We start from the raw sequence: 14,502 nt of genomic DNA on the forward strand, positions 1-14,502 counted from the left end.
GGAAACTCAAAGAAGAAAGAGGCCGTTTAAAAACTCTTATTTAGCATCTCCCTTGGGCCAAGGGAGCCAGTCCACATCAAGGACGGCTCTGAGACTGTGATGCCCCGTGGCACCTGGGAGGAAAGTTCCAGATTCGGCTGAACACACGGTCAGAGGGGAGAATCTCAGGGCCAGCGCCCTGATGGCAGGCGCTTTGCACCCTCATCTGTAGATCCATTAAGCAATAAAAGACAAAGGAAGCAGAGCCGGAAAGACCGTGAAGCATGAGTCGATTTTTGAAAGACTGACCCCTGACGTGCTGTGATGTTAAGCGTCCCCAGCTCTAACGGGGAGGAGGAGATCAGAGAAACCCAATCGGAGGCACAAACTACGAGACAGCGGACGGGTCCTCCTGGAAACTGCCAAGGCCAGGAGAAACGAAGGAGGACCAAGGAACCGTCACAACCGGAGAAAAGTGACCACCAGATGCGGCGGGGAACCCGGCTGGGGCAGAAGGCGGACACTCACGGAACTGTGAATCCCAACAGGGCCCGGAAGTCAGCCCCTAGTGACACACCACCGCAGTTCCTGCCCGCCTGACAAAAGCACTGATGTTGTCTAAGGTGTTGCATCAGGGGAAGCTGGCTGGAGGGGAGATGGGACGCTCTGAACTATTGTCGCAACCTTCTGCAAATCTAGAATTAGTCCAAAATTTAAAATAAAATTACACTGCCTTGCATGCTGTGCAGAAAACCATTTAATCACCCATGAAAATCAAAATAAAACATTTTAGTAGAGAGCATATGCTGTTACAAAGGCTGTCTCATTTAAATGAAATGTTGTCTATCTGCAAAAAAATAAATAACTGAAACAAATTAGAGAGAGAGTAAAGAGAAGGCCAGCGTGTGAGAGGCGGAAGACACAGGTCCCTCCAAACAAAGGAAGATGCGAGCACCCCTGGTGTGGTCCAGCCAACCACACGATGGACCCGCCTCCATGGAGCAACATGAGGGTCCCTGTGGCTTCTTTCCGAGATCTCCCTGCAGGCACCTGAACACCACCCCACGGAGGCTGCCACTCAGTGGACAGACAACAGCTAACATGTTTTGAGGGCTTGCCAGGTACCAGGCATGAGCTCAGCACATATGCCATCTCCCCTGTAATTATGGTCATTCTCCCCACTTTACAAATAAGGCAAGTAGGGCACAGAGAAGGCAAGCACATTGCTAACGTCACACAGCACGGAGGTGGCCAGGCAAGGGCTGGGCGGGCAGGGAAGCTGGGGGTCTCGCTCTGACTGGGGAGAGGCAGAGGGTGGAGCTCCACACTTGGATATTTAAGAGGACACCTTGGAAATAAAGACGGCAGAACAGAGAAGATGACACGGAGAAGACAGATGTGGGTGGGAGGGCGAAGGCCCACGGAGGACCAGGCAGGGAGAGGCTTCCACAGCTGGGGGCACGTGACAAGCTTGAGCAGCGGGGAGGACCGCAGAGACCCGGTTCTGCCTATACTTTCCTGTGCTCACTGCACCCTGGATTCAAGCTTTAGAAGCGCAGAGGCTTTCTGCATTCAAAACAGACCCGGGCTTCCAACCGCTGCTTCTCGGACTTTCCCTGTCCCCTGTGACTCGTCTAAGCCTTGCTGAAAATTGCCGAGGTCCCTTGGGAGCGAATATTAATTCAAGCTCCTTCCATATTCTTTTTGTTTGTTTGTTTGTTTGCTGTTTTTTGCAGTACGCGGGCCTCTCACTGCTGTGGCCTCTCCTGTTGCAGAGCACAGGCTCTGGACGCGCAGGCTCAGCAGCCATGGCTCACGGGCCCAGCCGCTCCGCGGCACGTGGGATCCTCCCGGACCGGGGCACGAACCCGTGTCCCCTGCATCGGCAGGCGGACTTCCAACCACTGCGCCATCAGGGGAGCCCTCCTTCCATATCCTTGATGTGTGACACTGATTACATTAATTGCTATTAGGGTCCTGCTGAAAGACGGGCACAGTGCACGTTTGTGTGGCTGCCCCCCCCCCCCGCCCCTGCCGGGGCCCTGCTGCCTCTCAGCTGACTCAGGGACGGTGACATCACCCGGGGGACACTCCTGCCCTGCGGCTCCAGGGCGCAGCTGGCCCCCGCCCAGCCCAGACCACCCAGTCTCCTGCACGACGGCCACCGTCCACACGCGGACCCTCCCCCTCACACGGGCTTCACCCTAAGAGCCCCGGGCAGCGTGAGGAGGACCCGAAAGAGAACCCCGCCCGGTGACCTGCATGCTCAGGTGCTCGGCCCACGGGAGGGCGGAGGCGGGGCCGTGCATGCGGTCGGTTCCAGGGAAATCAAGACCATGGCGGCAGGGATGGAGGAGGGGCTCCCGCAGACGCCCAGAAGGAGATGCTGCGGCAGAGCCAGAGGCCGCGGGAGACATTCGGGGTGAACACCCCGAATCTGGGGACCGGAGTTGGCAAGGCGGCCCTGGCAGGGAAGCGGGCCCCGGGGGAGGGGACCATGGGGGAACAGGGGGCAAGTGGGCAAACAAGGCAAAGGTGATGAAGGCCCTCCCTGCCGGCAGGACCTGAGGTCAGACTCTCGGGGACACAGGAGGCTACCATGTGCTGCGGCCATGGCAGGAGGCCCAGGGAACCTGCAGAGCCCGGCCCGTGGGCCCTGCAGCGACACGCCAATTGGGCAGACGGGGCAGGGCCCGAGGACTGGATTTCCAAGGAGAAACTAAAACAGAGGCCAGTTCAGGGCCTGCCGGAGGCTCAGACGTGAGGCCTTGGGGTCCGGGATGTAGAGTCCATGAGAAGCAACCTTGGGTCTCGGGGAGCGTCACCTGGAACCTGGGGCCGGGAGGAATGGAAGGACCGCTGGTCCCGCTTCTCTCGCCTCAGAGAACAAACAACTTCGGTGAAAGCAAACATCTCCCACCAGTCTCTCTGCCCAGGCCCACCCCTCTGAGCACCGGGGGCAGAAGTGACCCCTCTCCGCCAGGGACTGCAAGCTACAACTGGCTCAGAGAGCGTGCTGGCCAGGGGACGTGAAGCCAGGTCCTGGCCCCGGGGCTGGCTGTGATCTTCAGAAAGACACGACACGTCAAATCAATTTAGAGTCTGAGCCTCAAAAGTCTTTTGCAATCTGATGGGCAGCCTCGTTTTCAAAGCAGAAGTTTAGTAACTTCCTGCATCTGCAGACATGTTCAAACTGTAAGTACCTTCAATTCCTGATTTTTCTGTTACCAGAGAAATGCATTTCCCTGGATAAGGTAACCACATGCATCACAGACCCTCAGGGCAACTACAGAAAAGGAAGAACAGATGCAGGGCGGTCTGAGTGCTTCTGGCCACTGCCAGGTCATCTCTAGCTCCCTCTGTCCTGCCGGACAGCCTCTCCCCAAGAGGCACCATAGCCTCTTCCAGACCTGAGCTTGAGAACAAGGGGACACCTTGAGTAACCCTGGACGGCCGTACACGCAGCCCAGCCCGTGCCCATCTGCACATAGAGGCCTCAGCGCCACTTCCAGACATGCTGACAGGCAGCTGGAGGAGGTCTCCTGGTGCATATGTGACGACACTGAGACTTGCTCTCGTGGACCAGAAAGGTCGAGAAACGGGCCATCGATCTCCGCTTCCCACTTTCGCAGAAATGTGTTCATTTATCTGAAATTAGAGACGGCAGAATTAAGACTGGCGGCGTCCTTCAGCGTCTGGGACTGGGGACAGGCCCACGTCCACTCAATAAGAAAACCCACCACACTAGGTATTTGTGAGACAGAAACTCTCACTCGGGGGAATAAATGGAAACCTCGATCCACACTCCCCTGTTACCTACCCTGTTTAGACCTCAGCAGAGGGCCTGGGGTGTACAGATTGCATTCAGCAGTGCTTCACATTTTCTATGCTTCCCCAACCATGAAAGATCCTTTACCATCAGAGTATAGCACTGCCAAGAAGGAATACAGCACTGAAAGAAAACGTCCAGGTCTCACGCCTCCAACCTCCCATATCGATTTTAGAGGCATTTAAAGTTCATTCCTGAACAGTTTTTCTTAAACGAAGTTATAGTCTTTCCACAGGTTTAGCTCCGTCTGCCTGAATAAATAGCTGATGTAGTCAAGTCAGGCTGTGCTGAAGTTCCCTTGCCCTGGAGAAAGCTTGTACCTTCTCCCTGCAAAATGTAAAATTAGTAAACTGTGCAGCACAGTGAGGTCACCGGCCCAAAACGACACCCAAACTTATTATTATTAGGGATTTGCTGTCCTGTTTTTATGTTACTAAGAAAGCTACACTCATTACCTCCTTCTAGTTGGAGGGCTCTTTAAAAATAAGTTTTAGTACAGGTCTATGAATGTGTGTATTGTACAGAGCGGACAGTTGAAAGAAAGTACTCACGATTTCAGGTTACATATTTTCCCGTCCACACTGAAATAACCAAAAACCTAGTAATGGTTTCCACGACCGCATTCAGGGTCAAAGTGCTTTCTTTCAATGTAAAAAGAAATTAAATAAAATTACTGAGTTGGGCCAAGGGAGGAGATTCGCTTTTCAGATAAAAGGGATTTTGGTAACTTTAGTCTCCTGGCCAGAAACTTTAATATTTAAAGAAATATAATTTTAATGTTGGGACTAAACAGAGACTTCACTGTCTATTTTTATCTTCTTTTATTCTCAAGTCCTGGAATCTGAAAGGTTAAGTCACACTGTACCTAGAAACATCACGGTGTTGTCTTATGTTCCTTTCAACTAATATTCACTAATTTAAAAAACCAACGTAGGCACTAACTGTACATTTAAAAATCGTTACAATGGCAAATGTTACCTTATATATATTTTACCACAGTAAAAAGCCAAAACAATGTGGATTTTAAATGCTTAAAATCACTTAAAATGCTTGAATATTGTACTCGCTTAAAGATCATAAGACAAGACATAAGTGAATAATATTTACAGGCCTTATGAGGTCAATAATCCATTGTTAAAATTACTTAAAATACGTTGCTCCGGAAACAGTATTATCTCAAATGAGGATTAGACCTCTAGATGTGTGAGGTCATCACTAGAATCCACCAACTGCTTAAAAATTTTTTTTCTAGACGAGGCAGCCAGTTTTCATGGGCTGAATCTGGGACAGCCTTAAACTCCCTGTTACACTTCATGCTCTCTGCTGAGTTGTCTGGGCCAAAAACTTACAGAAAAGAGTCCCTTTCTTCCCCCCCCCCCCCAATTTTAACTTAGCTCTGGAGCAAATGAGAAGTTTTCAGAATACAATTCTAATTCGAATATGGAAAGAAGGGCCCCATAAAGGGTATATTTCTATCCAGCACAATATGCTTCCCACAGTGACTCTTTTTTGCACTAATGGCTTGAGAAATTCCAAGTTCAGGTTATTTTAGATGCGGCATTTAACTGACACTGTGCAGTGTTCTGATCCAAGGGGCCCTTTTATAAGTCAGCTTTGGAATGTCCCACTTCTTCCTGGGCTGGAAATTCCATACGAATCCTCTTCTGTGCTCTCTGGTTTATTCTGAGAATTTTAATCCACTTCATTTTTTGGTAACAAATATTTTACAACCATCCTCGGCCGAAAGCACTGAAGCTCTGACCTAATTCACATTAAGAACTTCTTCTCTGCGATTTTATGTAAATCCTACACACTGCAACGGCTTACCCTTCCCTTGACAGTGTTTCCATAAAGTTCAATAAACGTGATTTTTAAAATTCCTTCTATATTCCTTTCTCCTTCCCAAGTAATTTTCTTAAAAGTATTCTTGCAAGCTGATTAATTAAAAGACAACTTTCAGATGCCTTATTCTACCCACATCAAAGACATGACCTACAGTCTCCCTCACCAACCTGCTGGCCAGAAGAAATTAGAATCAGATAAAAACACTATTGCTATTAAGAACTTTTAAAGAATAATTCTACAAGCATGCGCAATGTATCATCAGTTCAGAGGTTATGACAGCCGTCAAACCCTCAACCTCCTGAACTCAGAAGGCAGGCGTGCTCTGCCACCAGCATCCTGGTGGGACAGGGGAGAAGGCTGGTCTGCATCCCCTCCGCCACCTGGCATGAGACAGAAGCAACCCCTCGCAGGGAGCTTTCCTGGGCCTCAGCCCCCTTCTCTGTACCGGGATGTGTGGCCTCTGCATTATTTCTCTGGCCCTTACTGTGCCCGTGTGTGGACTGAGTGCTTTGTCACCTGCCCACTTCTGTCGGGGCAGCAGGGAACACAAGTATCTCTGGGATCCGGGAGGCCCAGGCCACTGCTGTCGAAACATTCCCGCAGGAGCAGTCAGGCCTCTTCCCGAACATTTGATGCCCTCACAGATTGTATGATGTAACTGGACAGAGATCCTGGCCCAGCACAGGAGACACTGCCAGTCTTAGGAAGCTGGACCACACTGTCTGGGTGCAGCCTCTACCAGGGCCAGACCTGGAAGCCCGGGTCCCGCACTCACCACATCTACACTGGGCCTCCTTCCATCTCCCACTGGCCCAATCCGTCACCACGTCTCCAGGACCACACCCTCCAATGCCCCTCTCGGGTCCCCCTTCTCCAGTCTCACAGCCACGGGTCTGGCCCCAAGCACCACCCTCCCTCTGCACTGCCCTGCACCGTCTTCCCTAAACAGCCCCCTCTTCAGTCCCCCCGCCGGCGAGCCCCCTGCTGAAGACCACTGAGGGGTCACCCAGAACCCATCACCTCACCGCTGGTGAGAGCCCTCAGGACGCCCACTACCCTGTGGACAGAGCCCAGCACCCTCGAGATCACCCACAGCCCCTAACAACCTCTCAGACGTCACCTGCCGTGCTCACACACGTGCGCACGCGCGCGCACACACACACGAGCACCTCGAGGCTCCCTCCTTCCCCAGCACCCTCTCCTGCTCAGGAAGCTAACTCCAGCAAGGACTCCTGTCCTCCCCAGAACCATCCTTTCCCATCTACTTGGAAAGGGAATCCGGCCAAACAAAAGAACATTCAAAGAACTCACAGGCAAAAAAATAAAAACGAAAAATATCTGGTAATGATCACTAAACCCAATAAGCAAAGAAATAAGTATAAATAGAATCAAGTCTAAGTAACTGTGACACACATATGAACATGTCATTATTACATTTCTTGCAAGACAGCATATACAATGTAAACTAATAAATTAACAACAGACTAAAACAACATCCAAAAAAGGAATTACAATACTGTGTGGGGAGAGGGGAAGAGATAAAGAAAGGGAGGAAGGTAACAGAAGTACTCATTTCTTCACCCTTCCCAAAGAGGAAGTCGAATTATATTGTTACTGAAGTGGATACATTGAGAAACAGGGGTTTAGGCAAAAGTTATAAATATAACCACTAGTAAAACTGAAAACATTGGACTTTCTATCTACCTTCTGATTTCAAGGATTAAAGGAGAGGAAGCGTAATTCATACACCTAGAAACAGAGAACAAAGAAGAAAGCGTAAAACAAGGTAAAAGTTTTTTTAAAAATTAGGAAAGAACACCTAAGAAATCTGTTTCAGCAAAAAATATAAATGAATCTACTTATTCAGAAGACTCAATGAAAGGGTTAAAAACTAAATCCAACTCTATGCCCTGTGCAGAAGACACCCAAAATGAAGGAACTCAGAAAATTTGGACACACAGACAAAATATACCAGAAAAATGCAAACAAAAACAACAGTGAAGACAGAAATATCACGAAAAGTTTAATTCATGGTTCAAAAGGCATTCAATTGCACAAAAGTCATACTATAATGATTAAGGGTAAAAAAAAAAAAAAAAAAAAGAAATCACAAAGAATAAAATTGTCCTACACCTTTAAAGTCAAATAACAGAGAACAAAATACACAAAGCAAACACCCCAGTGAATACATGGAAAGATCAAAAGAGAGAAAATGGATCTGGGAGAATTAACAAATCTCTCTTAAACCTGGCAGATTAAAGAGGTAAAAACAATAGAAGCCTTGAATTAAAAAGTAGAGTTCAATCTAGTATGTAAGTATCAAACCCCACACCAGCCACTTTGCTAAAGTGACAATAGGAGGTAAGGTGGCTGCATGCTTACCACAAAGATGGGCTCTAACAGTTCCTTAAATCAGAAACAGCACAGATCTCCCAGGCTCCATACATAGTACTGTGATACCAAAAACTAACAAGCGAAAGCAAAAACAACGCTAACGAAAGTCCACCCATTTGGAAAATTTTAAACTCTCTGTAACAACTGCTGGGGCAGGACGAGATCACGGGGCAATTGCAAAATGCTCCTGAAACTCCTCTGTGTCAAAATTTATGGGACACACAGAAAGCTGAAAGTATAACCAGCTGCAGGATTTAAAAATAAAGAAAATACGTCAGTGAAATATTCAAATCAAAAAGTAACAAAGAAAAATTAAAATCCTTAAATTTGAATTTTAAAAGGTAACCACAAATCAGAAAAAAACAGCAAAACTGATAAATGAAGTCCATAACTGGCTCTTTGATAAGCCCAATGAAGGAGAAAAATGACAAGCTGGCCTAGTCAAAAGAAAAAAAGGCAGGGGCTGGGGAAAATTAGGTCTACTGACCACCAAAGGAAGGAAAATTAAAAGAATACAATGTTCTTCAAAACATTAACAAGTGTGATAATATTGAAAGAAATTACTAATTTTTTAATAAAATATAAATGCCCAAAATCTATCCAGGAATCAAGAGAAAAAGTAACCATTACAATAATCAGGTAAGAAATCAAAACAATTGTTACACACTCCTTCACCCACTCAAATGCAAAAAAAAAAAAAATCAGTTTCAGTCACACACCTTTTGCGAAACAACTCAGATGTAGGCGATTTGAATGTTTGGGGAGCAACAACAAAGCACAAAGCTACTGTCCTAATAAACAAAACGTTCCTACAAAGCAGCAAATCATGAATAACTCAGTGGAAAAACCGACCGAGTAAGTGAACAGGTGGTTCACAAGAGAAATAATAGTCAACAAACGTTAAGAAACGCTAAATGTGGCTTTAAATTTTTAAAACACAATGCGGTGTTTTCCCTATCAAGTTGCCCAAGACTTAGACTGATAACACCAAGTGCTGACAAAGAGAAAGCCACAGGTCCCTGACTGCTGCCGGGGCTGTGAAATGACATTTTGATATCCTGCTGGGAAATGCGTCCACATCCATCCATGAAAATGCCCCTTCCTGCCAAAAATTCCGTTTCAGGGAACTAAGCCCAAAGAAACATTCTCACACGCGCACAAAACTGTGTATCACAGAGGTATACTGCACACTAGGAAATGGGTAGCAACACAAAGTCCCCCACGGGGACAAACACAGCTCAGCTTCCCCGGGGCGACATCCACCTGGCGGGAGCTGGCCCGCTCCCACTGGCCGATGCTCACCCCAAATTCCCTTCTGATGGGTCAGAGTGGACCACACTGGGTACTGGGCATTTGGAAACCACAGACGGGGTGTGCAAACATCTGTACTCCACCCATCCCTTAAAGAGTAAGTTGTGAGGTTATGTTAAAAAAAAATAAGTTGCAGGGACTTCCCTGGCGGTCCAGTGGTTAGGACGCTGTGCTTCCACTGCAGGGGGCACACGTTCAATCCCTAGTCGGGGCACTAAGATCCCGCATGCCGTGCAGCGTGGGCAAAAAAAATAAATAAAGATTACAAAATAAAACACTTTTTAAAAAAGGACTAATTTGGGAAAATGATTTTTTTTAAGTTGCAGGAAAACTCACATAACATGGTCAGATTTTAATTTTTAAGTTAAAGTTTATATATGTATATTAAAAATCTACATATATTGATTAAGCTATTATTGGATTTAAACGCCTAATACAGCAACTGGCATCTAGAAGGCATTCAACAAATCGTAGCCTGCATAAAATAAAATTACATTCATGTTGTGAAATCTCTCACACGTTCTTTTTTCTCAAAATGCAATTTCCTCTTTGGATGGTAAATATCTTGCCGGCAAAGATGATGGAGTCTTTGCAGTCTACGAACTTTGCATTTTGTATACTTATCTGAAAAGGAATAGTTTAACTTAGGCAAGTGGAACGCTACCCTAAGTATTTGGCTATAACTCAATTACTCAACTATGTGGTTGAAAATCAATTAACGTGTTATCTGCCGTGAATTCCACACCACCCACCCCTAACGGAAAAGTGCTGTGTCTTCGTAGCATTTTGTGAACGTCTACATAATTTATTTCTGAAAATCTCTATGTCTTCAAAGTGAAGTACTGTGTGTCTTTACCCCCTTATGCAAGAGAAATACAGTATAGGACCTCGGGTCCCAGCTGTCCACATTTAATTCTGGTTCAATAATTTAAAGGTATAGCTTCATATTAATTCCCTGGAATAATGACATTCAGATCACCTCCCTTCCAGCAAATGGGATGGTACACAAGAAACAAAGTTAAGGGGTAACGGGAAAGGAACCCCACTTGTGCTCAGCTGCTACAATTCCTCTCAGTTAAAAATAGGACAGGGCTTCCCTGGTGGCGCAGTGGTGAAGAATCCTCCTGCCAATGCAGGGGACACGGGTTCGAGCCCTGGTCCGGGAAGATCCCACATGCCACGGAACAACTAAGCCTGTGCACCACACCTACTAAACCCGCGAGCCACAGCTACTGAGCCCGAGAACCACAACTACTGAAGCCCGTGTGCCTAGAGCCTGTGCTCCGCAACAAGAGAAACCACCTCAATGAGAAGCCCACGCACCTCAACGAAGAGTAGCCCCCGCTCGCCGCAGGTAGAGAAAGCCCTCACGCAGCAACCAAGACCCAACACAGCCAAAAATAAATAAATAAATTTATTAAAAAAAAATAAGACAGAGCTCATATTCGTAGTTCCAACTTCAGACATCTTAAAGTGAATTAAACAAAGTGACTTGCAAGTGAACAGGAAAGAAATTCTGCCCTGAGTGATTCAATGTAAGCCTGCAGTCCTGTGTCTGTTTTCCACTAACCTCCAAACCCAGCCATGGTTTGTCTAAGAAAGGGATGCTTTAATCAGAACACTTGCATTTATTGTCATACTGAAGTCCATCTGACTAGCAGATCCCCAGGCAGATGAATACCCATAAATGTCACGTGCCTGGGTAGAAACTGCCTAAGCTCTTGAGTGCCCCAGCTGTACGGCCAACTTGGGGTGACTGGCTCTGGGGCCTTCAATCATTCCCTAGGTAAGAGCCAACTTATGAAATCCAACTCGAGATGCATGTGAATTTAGAAAACTCTGCGAAGAATGTCAGGCCCACACACTAAAGAACGGTGACCCTAAGAAGTTCTCACTTCTCCTTGGAGTGGAAGCATCCCTTTGCCTAAACGTGCACACGTCTCCAAAGCACTGTTCTGTTGGGCCAGTGAAACAGAAAAAGAGAAACAGTGCTTTTTATCAGAGCTGAACAATGTCGATCTGGACTTTGTTATCCTACCTGAACGCTAGTCGATCTTCTTTTTTTTTTTTAAGTCCGGTAAGTTTCCTGAACACTGATACTACGAGTCCACAAGCAAGAGAGTAAACAGAATTCTAGCCTGTCTCGACACCATTTAACTATCCAAAGAAGCATTTCAGTGATGGATAGGGCAAGATATGGAACGTGACCTTCACTCTAAATAAAAAACTTGCTGACCTGAACCTGGATTTACAGGCAGGAATAGCAGGTAAACCGCAGCATCGTGGCAAAGAACAGGGCCAGCCCCAGGATGAGGAAGCAATTCCACCAGGTCTCACCCTCGAAACGTGACAAAACTTAATAACCACACGGAACAGCAGTCTTGAGACACATGGGGATACAGACTAGCTTTGCGCCGTCTTCTAAAACGGCAGGGTTTTGTGCCTACCTGTGGCAGGTAATGAATATCCCAACACAATGTGACTCCCTTGCAATTTTATACCTAGAAATCCCCTTCCAGCTGGCTGGCAAACCATCCCCAAGCGTACTCTGCAACACTCACAAAATGGCCCACTGTAAAGTCCTCCGGGGCAGGACCTAACAGCACATGAATAATATACAAATCATAGTCAAAAATACTGCTGACATGAAGGAACACAAATTCATGACACTGTATTTAACCCTCAGCTCCTTGAAAGAAGCATCTTTTTTTTTTTTTTTTTTTTTTTGCGGTACGCGGGCCTCTCACTGTTGTGGCCTCTCCCGGTGCGGAGCACAGGCTCCGGACGCGCAGGCTCAGCGGCCGTGGCTCACGGGCACAGCCGCTCCGCGGCATGTGGGATCTTCCCGGACTGGGGCACGAACCCGTGTCCCCTGCATCGGCAGGCGGACTCTCAACCACTGCGCCACCAGGGAAGCCCAGAAGCATCTTTTAAAGGAGATCATTTGCTTTGAGTTACTTACTTTATTCTTCCCTCTGAGAAACACCTTTTCTGAACATTATTGTTACCCATTTGGGGGGGAAAGAATCTTCATTTTTCTTATTATTAATAGTATTACATGGAAATGACCTACTTTAAAAAGACTGATGAAACACGCTGGTTCCAGATCCATTTTGAGGAAAAGAAGTTTGGCCTTTCCATCCACACGGCCCTCCTAAGTGAAAACCCCCTACGTCAGCACTTTCACGAGCTTTGATACAGAGCTCAAAGTGTACTGAGCTCTCATCCAACAACCGTATTTCACATCCCCAGGACCTGGGAGCAGAAATGAGATCGGCACGAGTTCATCCATGAAGAATGCAGGGAGAGGCCCTGCAAAAGCATAATCTCAGGAAAATATTCTGTTCCTCCAACAAAGAGCATTTTGTTGGTGTCCTACCATCATTGCAACAACGATGTACAAAATAATCAATGAACTCTGCCCAGGGTTTTCACTCCAGATACACTTTAAGCCCCCAAGCGAAGTTAACAGTTTCTCTATTTTATAAAGTTGCTCTTTATATTGTGAGGCTAACAAAGCAAAAAGGTGGCAAATGAGGATAAAACAGGTTTAAGGTTTAATATGCTCCATATAAGGTACATCGATCTAATTGAATGAGACCACAATTCTCACCTCCTTTGTAACATAAACAGGTGATTTTTTTTTTAATGTGCAAAAAGTAGGAAGAACCAAATGCTTTTTTATGCTGGATGTAAAGTTAATACGTTTACATATTACCACTAGATGTGACAGAGAATACACTGGAACCACCCTTCCGTGTTCTGAAATTCTCGGGTAAGTGACCTTCATCTGTAATTTAGTCTGCTTTCCGCTCCCTTTCTTTCGGGTACAAGGCACATCGTCCTTTAACTGGCCCTCGGAGGAGGCCAGCATCTCACCCCATTTCACAGATGAACAAGTAAAGGCATACCGGCTCCAGAACCGGCCAAAAGGCACCACGACTGGATGTTGGATTGGAAGCCAGAGGCTGCCTCTTACTACAATTCCTTCCCACACACCTGCAAGCCGGGATTAACACTTCTGAGCTTCTGGATGCAACAGCAGAGGCGGGGCTCGGCAGCAGGGAACAGGGAGACAGGAAGGCTCCTGATTCCCAGCGTGCTGGGCCCATTTACCAGGGACTCGCCAAGGGACAGACACAATGCGGCGTCAGGCCCCAGCCTCCCTTCAGCGCCCAGCGCCCCCCGACCCCGGCTCCTGGCTTGAGAGTGGTAAAAAAGAACTTTTTCTCCCTTAATTAAGCTGCTCGGATTTGACTGAGATACTTCCAAAGTATCGTTATCTCCCCTTAGAGTCCTTGTCTACAAACAGCTGAACTGGAGGAGCGGAGGTTCCTCACGGACCTCAGCGCCAGGCCCTGGCTGACGGCAGGGGGGCCTGCACGGGCAGCACCTCCAGCCCCGCAGCCGCGCCATCTCCACGGGGGCTGAAGGGGCGAGTCCACATCGGGCTGAGCCCTAGTGTAAGATCCACGCCAGATGTCCGAAGCTTAGTGTGAAATAAAGAGCGAAGACTAACTCAGCAGTAACTTTTATGTCACCTACGGTTCAAGGAACATTTTGGACCTACTGGGTTAAATAAAACACATTACTCATTTTACCCACTTCTTTAACCATCTTCCATGGGGTAACTGGAAAATTGCAAACGACAGCAGCGTTCTATTTACCAGGCAGCACTATCTTAACGTGCTGGTCAGCCTACGGTGGCCCCAAGGCCAAAGCCAGCCCGCCCGCCACCTGTTTTGTGTGGCTGGTGAGCTGAGGATGGTTTTTACATTCTTAAGTAGCTGGAAAAAAATCCAAGGGAGAACAGTATTTTGCGACACATGAAATGACATGGAATTCAAGTTTCGGTGTCCACAAAGAAAGCTTGTTTCCTCACTGACGTGTTGTCTGTGGCTGCTACAACTGCTATAACTGCTACAAGGCAGAGTGAATTAGCTCTAACAAGAAGTTCTGGCCCACAGAGCCCAAAATATTTATTATCTGGCCCTTTACAAAAAAAAGGCTGCCAGTGGGGAGGGATAAATTGGGAGATTGGGACTGACATATACACACTACCATGTAGAAAATAGATAACTAATAAGAACCTGCTGTACAGCACAGGGATCTCTACTCAATACTCTGTAGTGGTCTATACGGGA

At 47.1% G+C, this 14,502-nt stretch overlaps 1 protein-coding gene across 7 annotated transcripts in view; it reads right to left on the reverse strand.

The window, feature by feature from the left end:
• Positions 1–14,502, reverse strand: part of ZNF516 (zinc finger protein 516) — a 111,063-nt gene that overhangs the window by 82,531 nt on the left and 14,030 nt on the right. The window contains exon 1 of one of the 7 annotated variants that reach the window (XM_060029236.1): positions 8,036–8,359. The exons of the other annotated variants lie outside the window; for them this stretch is intronic. The gene's annotated coding sequence lies outside the window, so the exon portion shown is untranslated. Of the gene's footprint in view, positions 1–8,035; positions 8,360–14,502 lie in introns of those variants that run through there. 7 annotated transcript variants of the gene reach the window in all.

Source organism: Delphinus delphis, chromosome 13, assembly GCF_949987515.2.
Source record: "Delphinus delphis chromosome 13, mDelDel1.2, whole genome shotgun sequence".
NCBI lineage: Eukaryota > Metazoa > Chordata > Mammalia > Artiodactyla > Delphinidae > Delphinus > Delphinus delphis.